The sequence below is a fragment of the Lygodium microphyllum genome, chromosome 11 (assembly GCF_053477565.2).
Source record: "Lygodium microphyllum isolate KBCC chromosome 11, Lygodium_microphyllum_v1.1.10, whole genome shotgun sequence".
NCBI lineage: Eukaryota > Viridiplantae > Streptophyta > Polypodiopsida > Schizaeales > Lygodiaceae > Lygodium > Lygodium microphyllum.
The window spans coordinates 62,108,981-62,133,154 of NC_141145.1; the positions used below are offsets into that span (position 1 = coordinate 62,108,981).

At 43.8% G+C, this 24,174-nt stretch overlaps 2 protein-coding genes across 7 annotated transcripts in view; one reads left to right on the forward strand and one right to left on the reverse strand.

Annotated features, from left to right (window-relative positions):
- The window catches only part of LOC148028879 (uncharacterized), a 73,984-nt gene that overhangs the window by 26,856 nt on the left and 22,954 nt on the right, over window positions 1-24,174 (reverse strand). The gene's annotated exons all lie outside the window — the stretch shown is intronic.
- Window positions 1-24,174, forward strand: part of LOC148028880 (uncharacterized) — a 73,247-nt gene that overhangs the window by 26,444 nt on the left and 22,629 nt on the right. The gene's annotated exons all lie outside the window — the stretch shown is intronic.

Sequence of the window (24,174 nt, forward strand, 5' to 3'; positions counted from 1 at the left end):
ATGCAAAGGAAGTGTATCTCAAGGTTTTAAGCTATTCTATTTGGAAGTTCTAAGTAAGAGAGATTAGGGATAAGGAGGAGGATATGTAGGTATTGGACAAAGGCAAGAGCGTTGGACTGGAAAACAAGAATGTTCTAACCCTTAAGAGCAGTGTTCCCCACTTTGCCTTACCTTGACCACATATGTATTCGATTGAATGAGAAACCTAACCAATCTTCTTACTCCATGTATTTATCTTGAGTTGAGTACTCTTCATCATCCTTTGCTCCTACCTCAGAAAGCATCCCTGCGGCGAGCGACTTTCATGAACCCTTGTGTGTATCTCGTGCGACAACGTGGACCTAGATTGCTACCATATGCTTTAGTACCCTTTTATGCCTTCCACACACCAAGTGTTTTAATAGACAGAATTCCAAACTCCTCATCCAAGATCTGTTCAGAGCCATCTAAATTAGCATCAACATAAGAGAAACCTGATGATACATTCGTCACAATAGATGAGTCTCCAACCTTCTCTTTATCTTTTCTTGACATCTATGATGTACTTGGTGAAGTAACCTGTGATCTCAATTTGCCACTTCAAGATCTATCAATAGAACCATGACTAGGAGACTCTTGTGGTCCACTCAATGTCTGTGACTACTGACTTGTTTTCTGCACGGCCACACTCTTATGCTCATCAACCCCAACTGCATTTTACACATTACTATACTAGCTACTCATTTCATAAAAAATAACATCCCTGCTAACTCTCAACTCATGTGTAACAGGTTTATAATATGTATATCCCTTTTGCTCAAGAGAATATCCAATAAATACACATTTTTCTGCTTCGGGGTTCAATTTCCTACGCAACTCATTAGGAATATGCATATAAGCAATACATCCAAATACTTTCAGATGGGACACATTTGGCTTTCTACCCGTAAACTTCTCTTTAGGTATCATACCATGTACAACAATAGTGGATGTCATGTTCATAATGTATACAGCAATAGTAGCTAATTCAGCCCAATAGTAATGAGGTAAGCTTCTTTCTAACATCAATGCACAAGTCACCTCTACAGTATATTTGTTTTTTCACTCAATAACTCCATTTTGATACGGAGTATATCTGTGTGTATATTGTATCTGTGTATATCATTTTTCTGCAAAAAATAAAAAAACTCATTGGATAGATATTCTCCCTCTCCATCCGATCTTAGATACTTAATATGCAATCCTGTCTCCTTCTCAACCAAAGCCTTAAAACTTTTAAAGTGAGCAAATATCTTACTTTTCTCATGATAAACTAAACCCATACTTTGCGAGTATGATTATCAGTGAAGCAAACATAATACTTGCAACCACTCAAAGTTACAATCTTTGTAGGACTCCACATATTAGAATGTATCAATTCAAGTCGCTTCTTGTATACATGCTTTTCATGTGGAAACGTGTGCCTTGCTTTCCAAGTTGATATCCTTTACATACTTTATGCATCCCATCAACTCTAAACTGAGGTAAGCCATCCACAATCTATTTTGACTTTATGTCTTTCAACCGTTGCACATTCATATGATCGATTCTCTTATGGTAAATTTCAATATCAACCACAACACGTGAACCTTGTGTAAACATGGCAACATCCATTTTAGGCAGACTTACATCAAGAGTATACAATTTACTAGCACGTTTTTCTTTTGCAATCAACTTGCAATAATTTTTTAGATCCTCTATATAACAACCATCAAATGTGAACCAAACTTGCAATCCTTGTTCTATCACCTGACTAACAAAAACCAAATTTTTTGTAATATTTGGTACATGTAGTATATTAGCCAAGATCTTAGTTTTGCCATCCTATATACTCAAAGGAGCATTTTTAACATGAGTAATGGGGTGAGCTGTATTATCCCCTATCTCCACATAGCCTGGAGAGATGCATAATTGCCTTGCTGCTTTTTTCCATTTCTAATTTCAGTTTTCTTTTTGAAGCAGTTTTTAGAAATGTGGTCTTTTTGACCACCATGTCAGCACTCCCTGCTATCACCAAAATTTTGTTGCCTATTAGAATTTGCAACTTGTCCTCTTTGACTCTCCCTTTCTCAGGATTATCCTCCTCTATTCTGTTATGCATCGTAACTTTGACCATGGTCACCACCTTAGCCTTTGCCACGACCTCTATCTTTGCTAGTAGAGTAAACACATGTTCACACTTCTTTTTGCTTTGAGAGGAAGAGGAATCGAAGCCAAGGTTCTTCTCCTCAAGTATCAACATAGAAATCAAGTCTGGAAAATTAGGGATATTATCCCTCATATTCATAGATGACTTGAAGCTCTTGTATTTGTTATGACAGAGAGCACGAGGATCAAGACATGCAATACTTTCTCCCAGCACAGAGAGAGAGAGAGAGTGAGTGAGTGCAGATGAAGGCAATGGAACCTAATTGTTTTCCCCCCCTCCATATTGAAACACTACAAAACCTTGGAGATATACTCTTGTTGAGATAGATAGAGTAATCCTTTTGATCTATCTCTGAGTATTTGCATGCCAAGAATGTGATTTGCATCACCAAGATCTTTCATGTCAAAGCTGCCATGAAGACTTTGCTTTAGTGAGTCCAAGGCATGAGTATCCCTACCAACAATCAGCATGTCACCAACATACAGAACCAAGATAATTAGGCTGTCATCTACTGCCTTCTTGGTATACAAGCAATGATCCACTTGATTTCTATGAAACCCTTGAGATTGCATAAATTTATCAAACTTATGATACCATTCTCTTGGTGCTTGTTTCAACCCATACAAACTCCTTTTGAGTTTACATACCATCTTCTCTTTCCCTTTTGCCACAAACCCTTCAGGCTGCTGCATATATATGTCTTCATGCAGATCACCATGTAAGAATGCAGTCTTTATATCCATCTGTATGAGCTCCATATCTTCAGTTGCAATCGAGCCCAAAATGGTTCTCAATGTAGTCATTTTGACTATAGGAGAGAGAAGATATCATCAAAGTCAACTCCATGTTCCTGCTTGTACCCCTTCGCAACCAATCTTTCTTTGTACTTTGGCAAGGAACCAGAAGTAATCTTCATCTTGCAAAACCATTTGCATGGAAGGGTTTTGTGCCCTTTAGGCAACTGCACCAAGTCCCAAGTGCCATTTTTCTCAAGAGATTCCATCTCTGACAACATGGCTTTATACCATTTTTTGCTGTCCTGTCTATCCATTGCTTCCTTGAAGCAAGACGGCTCACCACAGTTTGTCAACATGACATAATCAGCTACATTGTTTGCACTAGGAACGAATCTATCAAGTTGTCTAGTAGCCCTAAACGATCTCCTAACCCAATGATCTTTGTTTGTTGGCTGTTGAGCCTGCAAATTTCCATTTTTGGCTTGCTGTCCTGGCATTTCAGCCTGCAAATCAGCATTAACAGCTTGCTGTCTTGGCTGTTCTTGCACATCCAGTGGCTCATCATTATGGGCAATGGCTGGCTGATCATTTCCAGCATTATTTTCTGCATTTGCAGGTTCATTTACAGCAGGTATTTGCTGCTGTACAACGGGCACATTTTGCTGTCCAAAAGGTATTTCTTCCCAAAATACAACCCTACGGACCTCCTCAGTCTTTTCTGGCTGTTTATGCGTGCGATCTTCTTGGAAGAAAATATCATTGATGTGTACCATTTTCCTTTTCTCGGGATCCCATAATCTATACTCCATTTCACCCTCGTCACCATATCCTAGGAAAATACATATACAGGACTTTGGCTCAAATTTGCTGCGTTTTTCTTTACGAATGTGCACAAATGCTTCGTAGCCAAATACTTTCAAGTGTGCATACGAAGGTGGCTTTCCTGACCATGCTTCTTGGGGAACTTCCCCCCCCTCCCCAAAGACCTATTTGGTGACCGATTAATCAAGTGTACGGCTGTCATAACAGCCTCTGCCCAAAAACCATGAGGTAAAGCAGCATGAGACAGCATCGTACGGACCTTATCCTATATGGTCCGATTCATACGTGCCCCAACTCCATTTTGGGGTGGATTATGAGGGCAGTGAGCTTCCTCTTTATCCCTTTGCTGTCACAAAATGCATGAAAGGCCTTGGATACATATTTCCCACCATTGTCAGAGCGAAGACACTTAAGTGTCTTATCAGTTTGAATTTCAAACAATGCTAAGAATTTTTGAAACTTGTCAAGCACTTCATCCTTGCTACGAATTGGTAAACCCATACCTTCCGTGTATTATCATCGACAAGGGTGACAAAGTATTTTTTTTCCCCTAAAGACAACCGTGGCATCGGACATACATCGGAATGTACTAACTCCAAAGAAGAAGATTTCAGCGAAAGAGACTTTTAAATTGCACAGTGCCAATACTTGCAATGTCACATGCATAGTTGTTCCCAAGATGGACAACACCATGTCGACCCCCTGTATAGTCAGAAAACCACTCACATGAGGGGTGACATGAAAGGAAGCACCTGAATCTAGAATCCAAGTGTGCATGTCATCATCCGTATCTGCAAGTAAAGCATGTGTACTAAAGTGTGAAGAGACAAAGAGTATGTCATTCCCATGGTCACTGTCATGAGTGACTACATTCATCTCTTTAATTTTGACACTCCTCTTCTTAGACTGACTCTCTTTCTTCTCTTCCTTGCTATCATCTCTCTTCTTGCCCTTTCCTTTCTCTTTCTTTCATTTGTAGCAGTCACATTTAAAGTGACCCTTCTTACCACAATGATGTCATTCAACATCCTTACCACGTGATTTATTGCGTCCCTTGTTATCAGATTTTCCTTTTTGTTGTGATCTGCCTGTAGTATGCAAAGCACTGGAAGACTTACTAGATTCATTGTTCTGCCGATTCATTTCTTCCATGAGTAGAGCACTCTCTACATCAGCATACAAAAGCATTGCATTAGAATTGTTCATAGCAGTCCTGAATGTATCCCAACTCTCTGACAGAGTGCAAAGCAAGAACGTAGCCTTAAATTGTTCATCAATCTTGAACTCCAAGGCAACCAACTAGCTGAAAATGGAGTTAAACTCACTCAAGTGAGTAGACATTGTTGTACCCTCTTTCATACGCAAATCCATAAGCTTTTTCAGTCAATAAACTTTGTTTGCGGCACTCTTCTAGGCATAAAGTTCTTCCAGTCGAGTCCAAATAGCATAGGCAGAATCCAAACCTTCAATGTTAAACAGCAAGGCATCAGAAATCGATAGCTCGATGGTTGAGCATGCAAGCTCATTTAACTCATCCCAGTCTTCCTACTCCATATTTGCGGGCTTTGCCCCTTTGGTCTTAATCGGCTTTGCTTGCTTCTTCTGCAACAGGATATTATAGCACTGTTTTTGCCAGACTGCAAAGTTATGTGCTCCTTCAAGCTTCTTAATGTGCATCAGATGACTGTTGTCACTGCTGGCAGACATGATTTTCAGTCCAAATGACAAAAAAATTCAGCAAATGCAGGCCCAAACTGTCACACAAGTGACCAAGGTACAAACAAGTACCAACCAGCAATAAATGACCACGTAAAAGCAGAAATTTCAGATCTGCAATTAAGTTTTCAGAAGCACTCAACCTTGTGCTACAGCACTCCACAACTGATTACAGCTGTTCCAAGGACAAATACATCACATTATTACATGAGAAGTCCCAAATTTTAGCTGTAATTTTTGTTGTACATGCACCCATGGGCACAAAATTTGACACGCATGGTCAAAAGCCCCAAAATTTTTGTGCTCAAAGCATCAACCATACATCTGCACTATCTCTGACATGCATAGAATAGGCCAATTTTGCCAAAATAGAGCAATTTCAGCAAAACCCCCAAAATTTTCCAAGTGCTAGGTGTCCAAATTGCATGGAATTAAACCCGCATGTACATAAAATGACCAAATGGCGCAAAAATTTAGTCCAAACAGCAAAAGCCCCAAATTGCACGGGGTCCAATGTGCATCAATGTCGAGAAATTGGGTAATTTTCAGCCTAATTCTTGCATGTACATGAAAAGCCCCAAATGTCGAAGGCAAAATGTCACAAATTCCTGCAATTTCTGAGCCTAATATCACTGTTGTGTCTTGCTCGCATCAAATTTGGACAAATCCCCAAATTTCTTGGGCCTGGTGTGCACAAATTCCAGTGAAATTGAAAAAATTACACTAAATTGTGAAAAGCCCCAAAATCCTCGGGTAAATGTGCGCCGATTTTGCAATTTTTGAGTCAGATTGTCCAGTTCTGCATTAAAGTCTCCAAATCCGGGAAAAGCCCCAAGTTTTTCTAAGCGAGATTTACACAGATTTGGAAACTGTGCTTCCCCGCGTGAATCGTCAAAGGAAAGGGGGTAAATTTAAAAAAAACTGTTGTGGGGTTTGTTGACCTGCTTGCCTGTCGCGTCAGTCACGTAACACGGTCAATCGCCTGTCTTGTCGTGCGCTTGCACACTTGGTCCACCTTTGCCACACACGCCTTCGTCAATCCGTCTAGTCCCGCGTGCTAGTCGTGTGACCCGTCAGTCGCGTGGTCTCAATATCCTGTCGCCCGCCACCTGGTCTTCGTCAGTCCTGTTGATTGTCGCACTGTGTGCAGGTGTCGTCCAATTGACCACTGTCTGACGCGTGCCTACGCTACTTGTCAACCACCTGGGCCTGACTACTATCACTGCCCATAACTAGTGGTTGTGCATTGACTGTGGCTGCTGATTGCAGCTGATGACTACTGCCTATGACTGTCAATGTTACGACTACCTGCATGGACCATCAGTTCTAATACCTGTTTGTTATGACAGAGATCGCAAGGATCAAGATATACAATGCTTTCTCCCAGCACAGAGAGAGAGAGAGAGAGAGAGAGAGAGAGAGAGAGAGAGAGAGTGTGTGTGTGTGTGTGTGTGTGTGTGAGTGTAGAGTAGAGAGTGAGAGCGATGCACGATACTTGATGGTCGGTACAAAGACTAGTGTACCTCTTTAGGTTTTAGATAGATATATATGAAAGTACAAATGTGCTAAGGGTGTGTTCACACCCGTGCACATATAAAAGGCACGATGGCCCTTTATTCCCAACAGTATTTATCTCCAAGTCCATCTAAGCATGCACACATAACATCATTATCATCAACTACCGCATGGATAGATCCAAGAGCTTTCACAATACTCTTGATCTTTAAGGTATAATCATTAATGAATAGGTTCTCTCTTTTCACTTGGTTTAGCTTTGACTTGAGCTGCAACTTTCCGGCCTTTGTATTTACTTCGAACAGCCTTACCAAAAATTTCCATGCAATAGTGGGGTTTAAAGATTCTTGCAAACAGCCCATCATGCTATTTGTAACATTGACAGACATCCAATATATGACTTTACTCTGCGTCTGCTCTCCCAATCTTTCTTAGCCTTTACCTATTCTGCAATAGCATTTTGTGTTGAAACTTCAGGTGCTACTACCATATCTCCTTCAATGTAATTTCAAACACCTTTATCCTTTAAGAAAATTTTCATCCTAAACTTCCATGTAGGAGAATTGTCCTTATCAAGCTTCTCACTAATAATCTGGTTGAAGTTGTCACACATTTTGATAAAACAGAATACATTGCAAAAAATTGCAATCTGCAAGCAAGTTGATACCAAGTATATCACAACTAAACATGCAGCCTTTTACACTAATTGCACAACAATAACTATAGTCTGCAATCTATATGCAGATGCTTTCTGTGTTTGCAACCTAGCAAACACCTAAAACCTTACAGATTAGAGATGTGTAACATGTGCACCTGTAAACAACTGACACAGTCGAAATTGTTGTATGTCCAAAAACTACTGCCAAGACCACTTGCAGGTCTAAAATGGAGACCGAAATGACCTCAGAAGCCAAAAATTGAGTTTACCTACAATATATACACCGTTATTCCTACTCACCAAATTTCACTGCAATCAGAGATTTCAGCCTTTTGTCAGTCTTAGGAACCTCCTATAGTTAAACCTCAAGCAAATTGTGTTAGCAGTCATGTTTGTCATGCCTTGTCATCTCCTGCCTCTGAGCCTCAGTCTGAGTCAGACGAGGACTTTAGGAGCTCTGACTTGTCTATCACTTGTTTTGACGGAGGAGGTAGCTCATTCTAGAGCACTCAGTTTATTGCATTTCAATGCATTTTCTTCTCCAGTCGGGATTTTATGTGCATTTCCCAGGGCAGTTTTTGCATTCTTCAGCTTGCCTCACCTGTTGGACATTGTCCACCCTTTCCGGGATTTTTCTGAGCATTCTTGGCATTTTTACCAGCATTAAATGCTGGTCGGACATATTTATGACCTCAAATTTCAGGTCGGCCAGTTTTTTGGGTCTTTTGGCTATTTATAGCCATTTCCCACTTGGCAGTCAATTGTATTATCATCTTCCCTCCTTCTTTGGCAGGTGCACACTCCGACTCCGTCATCTTCCTCCGTCTTCGGTGCTGCCGTCATCATCAGCCTGATCTGGTGCCCTCACTGACGCTTCGGGCTGCATGCAGGGACTGATCAGTCCATTTCAGTGTATTCAGCATTCATTTCAGTCAGTGCAGATTTTCTTCCTTCATTTTCTGCTTTCTCTCTCTCTCCCTCTGTGTTCGTGTTTCTTCTTCCGTTGCGCACTCTCACATGGTATCATCGCCTAACTGAGAGTACAGAGGAGAGCTTCCATTGCAGAGGAGGACACCATCAAGTGCAGCCTTTCTTCCCTCCTTTCCAGCCCTTGGCGGTGCTGTTCAGGCTGAAACGCAGCCTTCCATACCTGTGTTTTGTTGTTTTGCAGCATCAGGAGGAGTAGGCGACAGTTTTCTAGGTGTTTGCAGCCTGCGTTTGCATCAAATGCAGCCAACAGGAGGTGGCCAACATCAACAGAGGAGAAGGCGTCATCATCTGGAGGATAGGCGGTAGTTTTTCTCTCCAGGTGGAAGCATTTTCTCTCCTCTTACAGGCGACATCTTCTGCTGGGTCTTTTTTGACATAGGCGACTCCATCTTGGCTGTCTGTTGGTTGCAGATTGTTTGGTGATTGTAGATATATACGAAGATGTCTTATCACCAGTTCTTTGCTGATTCAGAGGATGAGGTCTCTATTCCTTCCTCTGAGAGACGAAGAGACTTTCGCGCTAGTTCACGCGACGATCGGAGGTCACCTAGCCCATTTGACCGAGATCCCTCTATTCCCCGTTCTCTCCATGTTACATAAAAGGCTCGTTCTGCTGGCCTTCATATGCCCTCCATGGCACCCTCTATACAGGTGCTCGTACTCCCTTCTTTGCCCAAAGAAGACCGGCTTGATGGTTCCAACTACTTGCTTTGGTCGTGTAAAGTGGAGTGTATCCTTGATACCTTTGATCTTTGGGAGTTTGTTACCCACCCTATTTCCCGTCCAGTGGAGGATCCCATCGTTGGATCATCGATGGATCGTGCGGCCTTATGGGATCGGCTCAACTCATGAGCTCGATCTTTCCTCTTTATGAGCTTACAGGATTCTGTCCTAGTGCATGTGCGCAGGTTGCAGAAAGTAGCAGAAGTGTGGACAAAGCTTGCTTCTTTGTACCATCAGAAGACTTTTGCCCATCGGATTACTCTCGAGAAGAAATTACGAATGCTCGTTGTGGATGATTTTTCTTCCATGAAGGATCATATCAATAGGTTGGAGGACATGAGGGATGAGCTTGCGTCCCTTGACATGATGATCTCTTCCGAGGATATGGCCATGATTCTTTTGACTCAGCTGCCATCTCCCCGTTTTGATGTCTTCTACACCAGCCTTCTTACATCGAGGACCCGTGAGAAGCTTCTATGGGAGGAGCTTGCCCCGCTTGTTTTGGAGCATAACGAGTGCGCCAAAGAGGTAGCTAGTGGATCCACCTCCATCAAAGCTTTTGTTGCAGGTTCGAGAGGGGGGACACAAAAGAAAGGGAAGTCACAAGCTAAAAGATAGGAGAGTTCTTCAGGTTCTGACTCCGACTCGGAGAAGCCTAAATGCCCATACTGTGGGAAGGGGACACATCCAGAGGAGAAATGTTGGAAGAAGTACCCTCACCTTCGTCCAGGAGCGAAGGATGGAGCTAAAACATTTGAGCCTTCTACCTCTACTCCAGCGGTTACCCATGAGTCAGTGTTCCTTCATATTGTTGACTTGGAGGAGCCTTCTTCAGTGGTTGCTTCATCTTCTGAGAGGCCTTGGTTGGTTGATAGTGGAGCTTCTAGTCATATGACTCCCCGAGGATCTATGCCCTTCTGAGGGTTCAATCACTGTTGGTGACATTGTTTCGGTGCCTATTTGTGGTGTTGGCACTTTGCCTTTATTTTCCAACCGTGTGTCGAGCTCCCTTTCCCAGGCTCTTTATGTTCCTGACTTGGGCTTTCCATTCCTCTCAGTCTATGGCCTTACTAGGCTTGGTACCCGGGTTGTCTTCACCAAGCAGACCATTTGTATTGAGGATTCTTCTACAGGGGCTGTTATTGCGATAGGTTGGCAGGAGAGCGGGCTTTATAGGCTCCATTCCGCTTCTCTTATGCAGGGACCTCCGAGGCAGTTATCTATTGCTACACCCGTTTCCACTTGTGCACCCTCTTTTCCATAGGTTCCTTCCCATCCCCCACCCTCTCCTTCGGTGGTTCCCTCGTACCCCCCATCCCTTTCACAGGGGGACAATCTCGGTGATGCGGTTGTGGATTTCCTGGCCCCTACTGTTTTAGAGGGGGCTTTCTAGGATTGCGAGGAGTTTCTTCATCGGCAATCTTCATTGGCGGACTTCATCGACCTTGGCATTCCTCTTGCCACCCCAGGATCCGTTTCTCCCTTGGACTTCCGCCACATTAAGGATCTGAGAGGGGGTGTTAGTAGTCATGTTTGTCATGCCTTGTCATCTCCTGCCTGTGAGCCTCAGTCTGAGTTAGACGAGGACTTTAGGAGCTCTGACTTATCTATCACTTGTTTTGACGGAGGAGGTAGCTCATTCCAGAGCACTCAGTTTATTGCATTTCAGTGCATTTTCTTCTCCAGTCGAGATTTTACGTGCGTTTCCCGGGGCAGTTTCTGCATTCTTCAGCTTGCCTCACCTGCCGAACGTTGTCCACCCTTTCCGGGGTTTTTCTGAGCATTCTTGGCATTTTTACCAGCATTAAATGCTGGTCGGACATATTTATGGCCTCAAATTTCAGGTCGGCCAGTTTTTTGGGTTTTTTGGCTATTTATAGCCATTTCCCACTTGGCAATCAGTTGTATTATCATCTTCCCTCCTTTGGCAGGTGCACACTCCGACTTTGTCATTTTCCTCCGTCTTCGGTGCTGCCATCATCATCAGCCTGATCTGGTGCCCTCACTGATGCTTCAGGTTGCGTGCAGGGACTGATCAGTCCATTTCAGTGTATTCAACATTCATTTCAGTCAGTGCAGATTTTTTTCCTTCATTTTCTGCTTTCTCTCTCTCTCCCTCTGTGTTCGTGTTTCTTCTTCCGTTGCGCACTCTCACAAATTGAGCAAGGTGGAAAAGCGTATTACCCATTGCTTGCTTGCTTGCATTCATGCTCCAACACCTTCATCTTAGTCTTCAATCGAGCTCCGCATAGCCGGGGGCGGGCTCTGATACCATGAAAACAGACAGGAGGGAAGAGAGATGAAGATACCAAGAGCACATGCACAAAACAATGGAGACAAGAGGAGGGCCAAAATCTTCTTCTTCTTCCTCACAAAAGAACTAAGTCTACAACATGATAAAAGACTAATATAGAAGTACCACAACTTACGTACACGCAATCACTAAGTGTAAGCCCACTAAGGAAAGAAGAGGTGGCACAATGAGTGTGCCATAACCAAGGATGGATTATGTGGGTGCAGTCTAACTATAGAATTACTAACATATCCTCATGTCAGTCACCTAACATTCGAGTGAATAATATCTTGCCACATCACCAAGGCACATAATGGATGCCAGCTCATGTAGAGCTCGACATCTCAATATTCCTCACCATGGTGGTCCAACATGAAGAGCTTATGTTGCAAGTGGAGGTAACGACATGGATACAATGGTCCTTTGTCAAGAGCTCATGCTCTACAAAGCCAAATGAATTCTTCATGCCTGATAGTCTCATGAATTTTGGGGAGGTTGTCAACATGGAGAAGTGCATGGAATAGAGGTTGGATCACCTTGAGCACTTGGTGGCCCTAGATTCAATGCCTTCACTACCTTGCGCACCTAGTAGTGAGAGGGTGCCTCATTGCCTTCATAGTTCTAGAAGTCTTTTCTACTCCTAGTGTACACGAGGGAATATTTCATAGCCAATGGTAGTGCTTTTCTACTCTGCCACATGCTTCACCCTATTTTATCCTTCCCCATCTTTTCCTCTATAAGTGGGTGTAGAGGCCACTTTGTGCATCCAATAATTCATCCTCGAACTTTGTGGTGAGATGGTATCTCACTAATTGGTAGTAATTGTCAGAGAGAGAACTAGAGAGAGAAAGAGGAGAGAGAAGACTGCAGAAGAGAGAGAAAGACTGCAGGAAGAGAGAGAAAGAGAGTGACGAGAGAGAAAGACTAGAATTGGAGAGAGAAAGACAGGAAAGAAAGAGAAGCCATGGAAGCTATAAGCAAGATGGGAGAGAAGGACAATAATTGTATTAATGTGTCAAAAGATATGAAAAATTACACGTCCTCTGTTAGAGATCAGTGATCATAGCCTGCACAGTCGGACCAGCAGCTGCACAGTCGGACTGTGCAGTCGGACTGCCACGTGGCAGTCCGACTGTCTGCAGCCCAGTCGGCTGCATTTAATGCAGCCGACTTATTCCAGGCTGCACCCTATTTCTGGCGCTCCAGTTCGTGGCAGTTTTCGACTATTTATAGTCGACTTTTCCAGCAGTCTGGCCACTCTACTCTGTCGCAGATTACAGACCGGTGCCGCGCAGTTTTCTGTCTCTGTTCACAGATTTCAGACAGCAGATAGTGCAGACTGCAGCAGACTTCGAGGTGGACAGCAGGTCGCATCGTCGAGGTGGAGACACACAGTCCAGCACACTGCGCCCGTGTATATCTTTGTATTCAGCATTCTATATACAGCAGATCTTCATCGTCCACTGTCTCTTTCTCTCCCTTCTCTCTCTGCGTTCTCTCTCTCTCAGTCCTACGCTTCCGCACCGCTGCACTCTGACATGGTATCAGAGCAGTATTTGAGGGCTGACTGAGCGCAGAATCAACCTGAAGAGGAGTTTCCATCGTGACACAAATTTGCGTTTTTTGCGTTTAAGGGCAGACAGGAGGGCTGCGCCTTGGAACAAGGCTGAAACGAGTGTGGGCGCACAGGAAAGGAGTACAGGTGGTGGATTTGCTGCTGTTTACTGCTGTTTGACGCGGAGGAAGTTTGAGTTTTCAACCTAAAAGTGCAGGTTTTGCTTTTTCATCGCCTCCAGCGGGTGAAGAAGCTTCAGGACGCGGAAGAGCCTTAGCAGGCTGAGTTTACCCAGTCAGAGGGGGCTGCTTTTGCGTTTGAGAAGGCATTGCAGGTGAAGATGTCTACAGAGATGGACTTGGTGTCCAGGCGATTATGGACCGGAAGGTGCCTGTCTTACCGGCTCTTTCTACAGATCAGAAGCTCGATGGCGACAACTACCGCATTTGGCGCGTTATGATGTTGGCCATCCTTGAGTCCTATGATTTGGCGGAATTGGTACAGGAGGATATTGACCGGCCTTCGGTAAGAGATGAGTCCAAACTCTCTTCCGATGCTTGTGCGGAGTTGGCCAGGGCCCAGTCTCATTGGGACAAACTGAATGCCAGGATTCGATCCTTTCTCTTTCTATCATGCACTACAGCCGTGATCGCTCACATCGAGCACTTGACGGTGGCTCGTGAGATATGGCTGGAGCTGATCAAATGTACAATCGGATGACCCTGATAAAGAGGGTTTCTTTGGAGGTACAGATGCGGACCTTGTCCGTAAATAAGTCTTCTTCGCTAAGGGAACACATTAACAAGCTAAGGCAGCTACAGATGCAGGTTCAGAATGCGGGGAAGCCGATTTCCTCCGAAGACATGGCGATCACACTATTGTCCCAGTTGCCGCCACGATTCGGTACATTTTACTCTGCCCTTATTGCTTCGGGGCGAGAGTCTACTCTTCGCTGGGAAGAGTTGGTTCCTATGGTCTTGGACCAAGAGGAACAGTTAAAGGGACAGAATGCTTCCAAGACGGAGGCGTTGACAGGTCAAGCCTCTCAGAAGAAGGGGAAGGACCAAAAGAAGAAGAAGGGGGATAACAAGTCCAAGAAGGACAAGGACAAAGACTCCACATGTCATATTTGTGGAAAGACTGGCCATTGGAAGAAGGATTGCCCTGACAAAGACACGAAGGACACCAAGAAGAAGGATACCAAGGATTCTGGAGCGGTGGCTGCACCCTCATCCGCTGCATTTCTACATCTAGTTGTCATTGAGGACGCTTCACCGAATGCTTCTGATGCTGCGATGACGGCTCCCCAAGCTCGAGAGTGGATTGTTGATAGTGGTGCCTCACGGCACATGACTCCTTCATCAGATGGTGTTGCCCAGCTGCGATCTTCGCGTGGGCAGGTTCTCATTGGAGACAGCTCTTCAGTTTCTGTTGCAGGTCGGGGTAAGATGCAGCTTATTCCGGATGGACGAGGTGGCACCCATACCTCAGAGGTTTTGCATGTACCAGGATTAGGGTACCATCTCCTTTCAGTTCATAAGATTTGCTCCCTTGGTCTTTTGGTGGAGTTTGACAGTTCTACTGTGCGAGTCCTTGATCGTGAATCGAGGAAGGTTCTATCATCTGGATATGAGGAGAACGGCATTTACAAACTGAAGTCTTCCACTGCCTTCTCTACTCTTCTTCTTACCTCGCAGTCACAGTCTGAGTTATGGCATGCTCGGTTTGGTCATCTGAACTATGACTATCTTCGGAGGGCGTCACGAGGACAGCTTGTTCGAGGGTTGCCGGATATAGTGGTGAGCCAGCAGCCATGTGTCTCCTGCATACGGGGGAAGCAGCATAGAGATGCCATTCCCCACACAGCTTCGCGGCGGTCTACTTTACCGATGGAGCTAGTATCTACGGATCTATGCGGCCCTATGAGGAATGAGTTCCTGCGTGGGAGTTCGTACTTCATGCTGATCGTGGATGATTACAGCAGGATGACATGGGCCTATTTTTTGGCACTAAAGTCAGAAGCTTTCTCGCACTTCAAGGATTGGCTTCTCTTTGAGGAGAACCGATCAGGCCGGAAGTTGAAGACCTTGCGATCCGATAAGGGCGGTGAATTTGTGTCTAATGAATTTGCTCGGTTTTGTGCAGATAGAGGAATTCACCAGGAGTTTGCCAATACCAATACTCCTCAAGAAAATGGTCTTCTAGAACGGAAGAACCGCAGTGTGATCGAAATGGCGCGCACCATGATGGAGCACCGACAGACCCCTCAGGTTCTGTGGGCCGAGGCTGTGGCTACTGCAGTTCACATCCTTAATCGATCCCCTACTTCGGCCGTGGAAGGGATGACTCCATTTGAGGCTTATTTTGGGACGAAGCCAGATGTTTCTTATTTTCGAGTCTTTGGGTGTGATGCCTATGTTCACATTCCCAAGGCTCACCGTGATAAATTTGAAGCGGCTTCCCGAAAACAGGTATTTGTTGGCTACAGCTTCCAGTCCCAAGGCTACCGACTGTATGATCCCGTCAAGCGGGATGTATATACTAGCCGTGATGTGTGGTTTGTAGAGGTTCCGGCTACTTCAACGAGTGAGGAGCATCCAGTTCTTGGAGATCCAGGGGAGAGTTGGGCTCCTTCTACAGTTCCACTGGAGCCCGTGCCTTTTGATTATGATTCTGTTTCTGACACAGAGTCTACTGTTCCACCGGACCCTTCTGACGAGTTACCCCCGGTGGACATTCCAGAGTCTTCTGCTGATGGAGAACAACAAGGGGAGGTTTGGCCTCCTCCTCGCTGGGCCCGTGACACACTCCGTGATTCAGGGATCGAGGGGGTTCCTGAGGAGTGGGGACCGCAGGATGGTCCGCGGCGGTCACGGAGGCACCAGGCGCATTCTTCGGAGCTTGTTTGCTCCAATTATTGTTTGATGTCCCGTATTATGCAGGATCGAGAGCCCACCTCCGTGAAGGAGGCTTTACAGTCCGCCCCATGGAAGAAAGCTATGGAAGCTGAGTTGGAGGCTATTGAGAGGAATGGCACTTGGTCACTTGTGCCACGCCCCCCGAAGAAGAAGGTGATTGGAGTCAAGTGGGTCTTCAAGACCAAATATCTCAGTGATGGTACTTTGGATAAGCACAAGGCTCGCCTTGTTGCTAAGGGTTTTGCCCAGCGCCCAGGGATTGACTGTCATGACACCTTTGCCCCCACAGCTCGTATGGCAACCATTAGAGCTGTTCTTGCTTTGGCTGGCCATAGGAGATGGCCTGTTTATCAGTTGGATGTGAAGTCGGCCTTCCTGAATGGTGATTTGAAGGAGGAGATCTACGTTGAGCAGTCTCCTGGCTTTGGTTCTTCAGATGGGAAAGTCTACAGGTTGAAGAAGGCCCTGTATGGCCTCAAGCAGGCCCCGCGAGCTTGGAACGAAAAGATTGATTCGTTCCTCCAGTCTCAGTTGGGATATCGGCGGTCCAAGGCCGATCCGCAGCTGTATGTTCACACTTCCGAGGATGGTTGTGTGCTATTTGTATTATATGTTGATGATTTGATTGTCACAGGTGATGATGCACAGCAGGTCCAGGAGACAAAGTCAGCTTTACATCGGACGTTCGAGATGACGGATTTGGGGCTACTCCATTTCTTTTTAGGCCATGAGATTTATCAGTCTCAGAGGGGGATCTTTCTCTCTCAACAGAGATATGTACAGGAGCTCTTGGTGTCTTTTGAGATGGAAGATTGTCGGGCCCTCTCTACTCCTATGGATCCAAACTGGAAGGCCACTTCCCATTCAGCTTCTCCTTTGGCGGATGCGTCCCGCTATCGACAGTTGATAGGGTCCTTGATTTGGCTTCTCAACACCAGGGTTGATCTATGTTTTGCTGTTGGGCTCTTGGCAGGGTTCATGAGTGAACCTAAGACGGTGCATTGGCAGGCTGCTCAGAGGATACTTCGGTATCTAAGGGGGACGTCTGATTTAGGGATTCATTACCCCGCAGGGACAGATGGGTCAGAGCTTGTACTTGCAGGTTGGAGCGACTCGGATTGGGCCGGTGACATGGACCACAGGCGGTCTACAACAGGTTACTGCTTTACTTTGGGTGCAGGTGTTATTTCATGGAGTAGCAAGAAGCAGCCCACGGTAGCCCTTTCGTCTACTGAGGCGGAGTATCGGGCCGCGTCTTCCACCACATGCGAGGTTGTGTGGCTTCGGAGATTATTGGAGGAGCTTGGGTGCCCCCGGACTCGTCCTACATTGCTGCGATGTGACAATGAGAGTTGCATTGCCTTGGCGAGGAATCCTGTTTTTCATGCCCGGACGAAGCACATTGAGATTCAGTATCACTTCATCCGAGAAAAGCTTCTGGATGAGACCATCACTGTGGAGTATTGCAAGACGGAGGACAATCTTGCGGATTTGTTTACGAAGGCGCTTCCTCAGGCTCTACTTCGGCAACATTCCAGATCCCTTAGGCTTCTGCCCTGTCCAAGCTCTGAGAGGGGGTGTTAGAGATCAGTGATCATAGCCTGCACAGTCGGACCAGCAGCTGCACAGTCGGACTGTGCAGTCGGACTGCCACGTGGCAGTCCGACTGTTTGCAGCCCAGTCGGATGCAGCCGACTTATTCCAGGCTGCGCCCTATTTCTGGCGCTCCAGTTCGTGGCAGTTTTCGACTATTTATAGTCGACTTTTCCAGCAGTCTGGCCACTCTACTCTGTCGCAGATTACAGACCGGTGCCGCGCAGTTTTCTGTCTCTGTTCACAGATTTCAGACAGCAGACAGTGCAGACTGCAGCAGACTTCGAGGTGGACAGCAGGTCGCATCGTCGAGGTGGAGACACGCAGTCCAGCACACTGCGCCCGTGTATATATTTGTATTCAGCATTCTATATACAGCAGATCTTCATCGTCCACTGTCTCTTTCTCTCCCTTCTCTCTCTGCGTTCTCTCTCTCTCAGTCCTACGCTTCCGCACCGCTGCACTCTAACATCCTCTCCTTTTATACCAATGTCAGTGTGACATGGCATAATATCAATATTATTTTTTACACTAAATCCTTATTTCCAGCTTCTTACAATCCATCCCTTCTCAAAAGTTTTTGTCCTCAAAAACAAACTTGAAAGACTAGAAAAGGATGGATAGAACAGAGTACTACTCTGTTTTACAGCTTTACAAATGGGAAAATGAGTGAAGAATGACCAACATATGGACTAAAATTGAAGAATAAGAGTAGGCCTCAGCTATATACATGATTTGGAATACTTTAAAAGTATATGGAGCCATAAAATCTTCAACAGATAGTCTCAAAATGAAGTAGACAGCTTGCTGTGTAAACAGACCCTGCTGGATCAAATTTGCCATAACTTTTAGTAGAAGTGTCCAAATGAGGCGTGCCATATATCAAAACGGAGCTCTTGAAGAGTACTTTAAGCCCATGTAGATAGCTTAATTCTAAAAATTAGACACAATGAAAACTGTTCTAAAACAACGTGCTGTCCTGATCCTGTCTGCACCATAACTAGCTCCATAATCAATAAGCTTCAACCACTAATGTATCCCTTAAGAAAGGAAACTCATCCAATATAGAATCAGGCCTCCAAGAAGCTTCCTCAGGTGGTAAACCTCTCCATTTGATCAAATATTCCATGATAGAACGAGATCAAAGCTTCTTATCATGATAACAGTCTCTAGGATATACTGAATAAAACCTTCTTCATCAATAGGTGGCAGCTCATCAATTATATCCACTGATCACCATAAAAAGGCTTGAGCTGACTAATATGAAAGACATTGTGAATCTTTGTGGAAGAGGGAAGCTCTAATCTGTATGCCAAGTCTCCAATGCGCTTAAGGATCCGACAGGGGTCATAAAACCGGTGAGCAAGCTTATTACTAGATTCATCTTTTAATGTAGAGTATCTAGACTTAGGCACCTTCAGTAAGACCAATTCTCCTTCTTGGAACTCTAAAGGCCGCCTCTTCTCATCAACATAAATCTTCATTTGGTCTTCAGCTTTCCTAAGATTCATCTTGCATTGCTGAATAAGGGTTTGCATTCTTTCTAACTCTTATTTCCCATGAGGATTGATCCTTTCATTAAAGATGACTATGGGTAAGGGCACCTTGTAACCATACAGAGCCTCAAAGGGTGAAACTCCAATAGTAGCGTGGGTAGAGTTGTTATAAGCAAACTCAACCAAGTGTAACCAAGAATCCCATGAAGTTTGGACATCATAGCAGAAATGATGAAGATAAGTCTCAAACCATTTATTAATTCTTTCTGTCTATCCATCAGTTTGTAGATGATAGGCCGTAGATAGAGTCAATTTAGTGCCCATAGATGTAAATACCGCCTGTCAAAAGTTACTTATAAACTTTGAGTCTCTATCATGAACAATCACTTGCGGTAATCCATGTAGTCTAAAAATCTGCTCCATAAACTGACTGGCCACTTGAGAGGCAGTAAGCTGGATCTTAGTTGGAATAAAATGGGTTGCTTTGGTGAGTCTATCTACCACCACATATATACTATTCCATCCCTTCTTGGTAGTAAGCAAGCCAGTAATAAAATCCATAGTAATATGAGTCCATTTACATGTAGGAATAGATAATGGCTGTAACAAACCTCTTGGCTTATGGGTGCTGTCCTTATTCTGCTGACAAGGCATACACTTCATGACAAAGTCTTTGACATCTTTCCACAGTCCTTTCCAATAGAAACTTTTGCTGATCCTGTCATAGGTCTTGAAAACTCCTAAATGTCCAACTAAAGGCGAAGAATGTAGTTCCTCCATAATTTTCTGTGTAAAAGAAGAGGTAGAAGGAATGACAATCTTGCCTTTCAACCAAATAAGGCCATTTTTGAACTGATAATGCGAGTTGTCTTCCGTAAGACCTTGCTGTAATTTCTGAAAAAGATGACCAAATTCTTCATCCAAAAGATAAGCCTCCTATAGTTCTTCAATCCAATCACTATGTAATTCAGTCATAGCTGAAACTTTGCAAGCCTGCATACGAGAAAGAGAATCAGCCACTATATTGTTTTTGCCCCTCGTATGAGTGATGTGAAAATCATAATTCTATAGTGTAGCTACGCACTGACGCTGCTTAGGAGTAAGATTGGACTGAGTAAGGAAATACTTAAGAACCCTGTGATTATTGTGTACTCTGAATCGGCTGCCATACAAGTAATGGTGCCATTTCTTAATTGCATGCAAGATAGCAAACATCTCTTGGTCATAAACATTCATGGCCATTTTTTCATCTGTAAGCTTACGGCTCTCAAAGGCAATCACTCCATGCTCCTGTAACAAAACAGCCCCAATGCCACGACCACTAGTGCCACACTGTATAGTAAATTCTTTGGAGAAGTCCGGGCATACTAAGATAGGAGCAGAGATAAGGAGTCCCTTTAACTGGTTGAAGCTATTATCTACAAGAGCATCCCAAAAGAAAGCCTCCTTCTTCAACCTATCAGTCAAAGGAGCTGCAATAGCCGCATAATGCTTGATGAATCGGCGATAGAATGAAGATAAACCAAGGAATGCTCTAAGAGAAGTAGTAGTAGTGGGTGTTGGCCAATCTTTTATACACTGCACCTTCTTGGGATCAGCTTGTATTCCTTTTTCACTGACAATATATTCCAAGTATTCCACTTTAGTCTGCATGAAAGGGCACTTCTTCTCCTTAGCAAAAAGCTTGTGATGTCTCAATACATCAAAAACCCTCCTCATATTTGCCAAGTGATCCTGTAAAGTCTTACTGTAGATCAGAATATCATCAAAGAACACCAAAACAAACTGAAAGAGAAAAGGCTGTAAAATCTTGTTTATCAGGCTCTGGAAGGTAGTTGGAGCATTTGTAAGTCCAAACGGTATCACTAAGAAATGATAGAGCCCTCGATCAGTCCTGGGTATTGGATACCTGTTCTTCACTGTGATCTTATTAAGATCCCTCTAGTCGATGCACATTTTGAAAGATCCATATTTCTTTTTGACTAACAGAACTGGAGATGCATAAGGTGAAGGACTTGGTTCAATGAATCCCATCTCAAGAAGTTCCTTGATTTGCTTGGCTACTTCCTCTCGTTCACACTTAGATAATTTGTAAGGTGGCTTATTGATTGTCTTTGAGTTGGGCTCCAAATCAATAGGATGATCTACTGCTCTCTTGGGAGGCAATGAAGTAGGCACCTCAAACAAATCCCTATACTCCTCAAGAAGAGCTGTCAAGGCTGGATGGTTTGCTGAATTATTGGGCTGATCTTGTATCTCTTTATTCAAATGCAAAACAAATATTTGTTTTGAGTGCCTCTTGTACTCCCTTTTGAGTTGTTGAATGGTAATAAGCTGAAAATCTGATCTACTAGGAATTCCTTGTAAATGGATGAGCTGTCCATTGAAGATAAACTCCATATACAACTGTGAGAAATTCATAGTGATCCTGCCTAATGTCATCAACCAATCACAACCGAGTACGATGTCTATAGGTCTCATTTTTAAAGTAATCAGGTTTCTTTTTTGCTTCAAAATTTTCAGCTAGTTGTAAAGAAACTTGTGGGCATATCTGTGTGCTGATTTCTTCTTCACCATTGGCCACTTGAACTCTAATGGGCTGCTGTAAATCTGTGGGAATACAATTCAGTTTGTCCATGATGGACTTATTCATGAAACGATGGGTACTGCCACTGTCTAGTAGAATGAACACTACCTTTCCATGAATGTTACCCTTCATACGGAGTGTATTAGGGCTCTTAGATCCTATCCAAGCATCCATGGAAATAGAAGAACTAGTGGCAGCAAGTGTGTCATTACAAGTCCCACCTAGATCAAAAGGAAAGGAATCAAGATCTTCATTTTCAGCATTGAGTGCAATTGCAGTGGCTTCATGCATCTCATCTTCAAGATCCTCAAAGACTAACATACTTTGAAGCTTGGGTTTGACATTTTTATATACACACTTTGAGGCATGATCAGGTGTATACTTTTCCCCACACTTAAAACATAAGCCTTTCTCCTTTCTTTCTTTGTGAAGATCCATAGGAAAGGACTTGGGATTCAAGTTGACCGAATTGGATTTAGGCTTGCTGTCCCCTTGTTTGAAGTCAACTCTAGGACTGTTTGCTGTCCTGAAATTATTTTGAGGTCTAGAAGCATTGAACGGTGGATAAGTTGACACCCGTAAGCTCCCATTTGGCACATGATTGCTGCCATAAGTGTTACCAACTTGCCCCTGTTTAAAAAGTCCTTGGTTGTCCAAAACCAGGCTGAAATGAAGATTCTCTTCTATATTTTCTTCCATAGTGCTCCGCAAGCTCAATAGCCTTAAAGATAGAAGTAGGATTTTGTGCCATGACATTAGCTGATAAAGATGGCTCTAAACCATACATGTACTTGTGGAGCTTAGCCTCATCACTGATGCTTTCTACATACATGGTTAGGTTAAGAAATTGGTTAGTGTACTCTCTTACACTTAGGCCTCTTTGTTCCAAATCATACCATCTACGTGCCAATTTCTCTTTTTCAAGAGGGGAGACAAATACTTCAGCCATAAGTGCCTTGAAAGCTTCCCAATTCTCTAAAAGTATGTTTTCCTTTTTGATATACCTCCACCAAGTATGGAAAAATCCTTCCAAATGCAAAGAAGCAAAATGAATCTTCATGTCATGAGGTTTGGGAAATATGTCAAAGTAAGATTCCATCTTAGAGGTTCACTCCTCTAAATCAGATGGTGAAGATGATTGACCATTAAACTTGGCTAAAACAATATTGTCCTTTAGCTCTCTTTCATGGAATGGTTGCTGTCCCAAAATAGATTGATCATGAGTACCATACATTGAACCCCTAAATTGAGGTGGAAATCTCCCAATAGGTGGCTGAGAACCACTATGCAATCTTCTTGTTGGTAGAGGATCCCTAGAAAGTTGAGTATTCAGTATAAAATCTTGAGAGTTAGCTCCATTCAAACTGCCCAAATAGTCATCATGCCTTTGTGAAGTCTCACCTACTTCATATTGGCTATTTGGGATGTCTCTTCGTCCAATAATCCCATGACCATGACCATTTTGGTTGAATGGCTAAAGTGGGACTGAAGGCTCACTGTTTGAATAGGCTTTCTTCTTAGCTTCTTTAGATCCCATTTGCATTTGCATCCATTGGAAGAATTGAGCCATAATTTGAGCATTAGATTCCACTAACTTTTCAATAGAAGCCTTTGTTTGAGTTGTTGAATCTACTAACTTCTCAATGGAAGACGTCGTTTGATCAGTAGACAAAACCATTTGCTCCATTCTTGATAATAGGGCCTCATGACGTTCTCTATGTCTTTGTTCATGTATGTACAAGGTATCATTGAGTATACTGATTTCCCCTTGTTGTTAAGGCTCTTCAGGGCTCTCTTGAGGTACATTATCCAATATGGAATCCCTGATTTGTTGAGCATAATCATCCTGGATCTTATTTTTACCTTTATGCCCTGCCATAATAGTGCAGTCCTACAGTATCCCCTGTCAGAAAAATGGCTATAACTTTTGCTAGGAAACTCCGATTTAAAATTTTTTTAGTTCAAATCGAAGCCAAGAATGCCCTCTTCGAGATGAGCTATAGCACGCTATAACAGATTTAGGACAGAAAATTCTGCATCTCAATCTCTGAGTCTGAACTGTCCAGGTCTGCACCCTATTTTGACCTGTAAATGCCTTATTTTGACCCTGTAAGGTAAAATAGTAACCCCAAATGGTTACCAAACCCTGTAGAAGGCTGAGTAGGACCTGTGGGTACCTTGTAATACCTGCACCTGTACATCAATAATGAAGGGTGTACCTGTAACAACCTGTAAATGCCCTGTAGTGCCGTGTAAAATCCCTATTTTATCTTGTTTTGATCCTGAAGATACTTGAGCCTTTGGAAACTCTTCAATCTTCAATTCTCCACTCACTATACCCGTGTGAGGGATAAAATGGTATGACAAGCTCCCTACACGGGCTCCGAATCATCGGGAGGTGAGC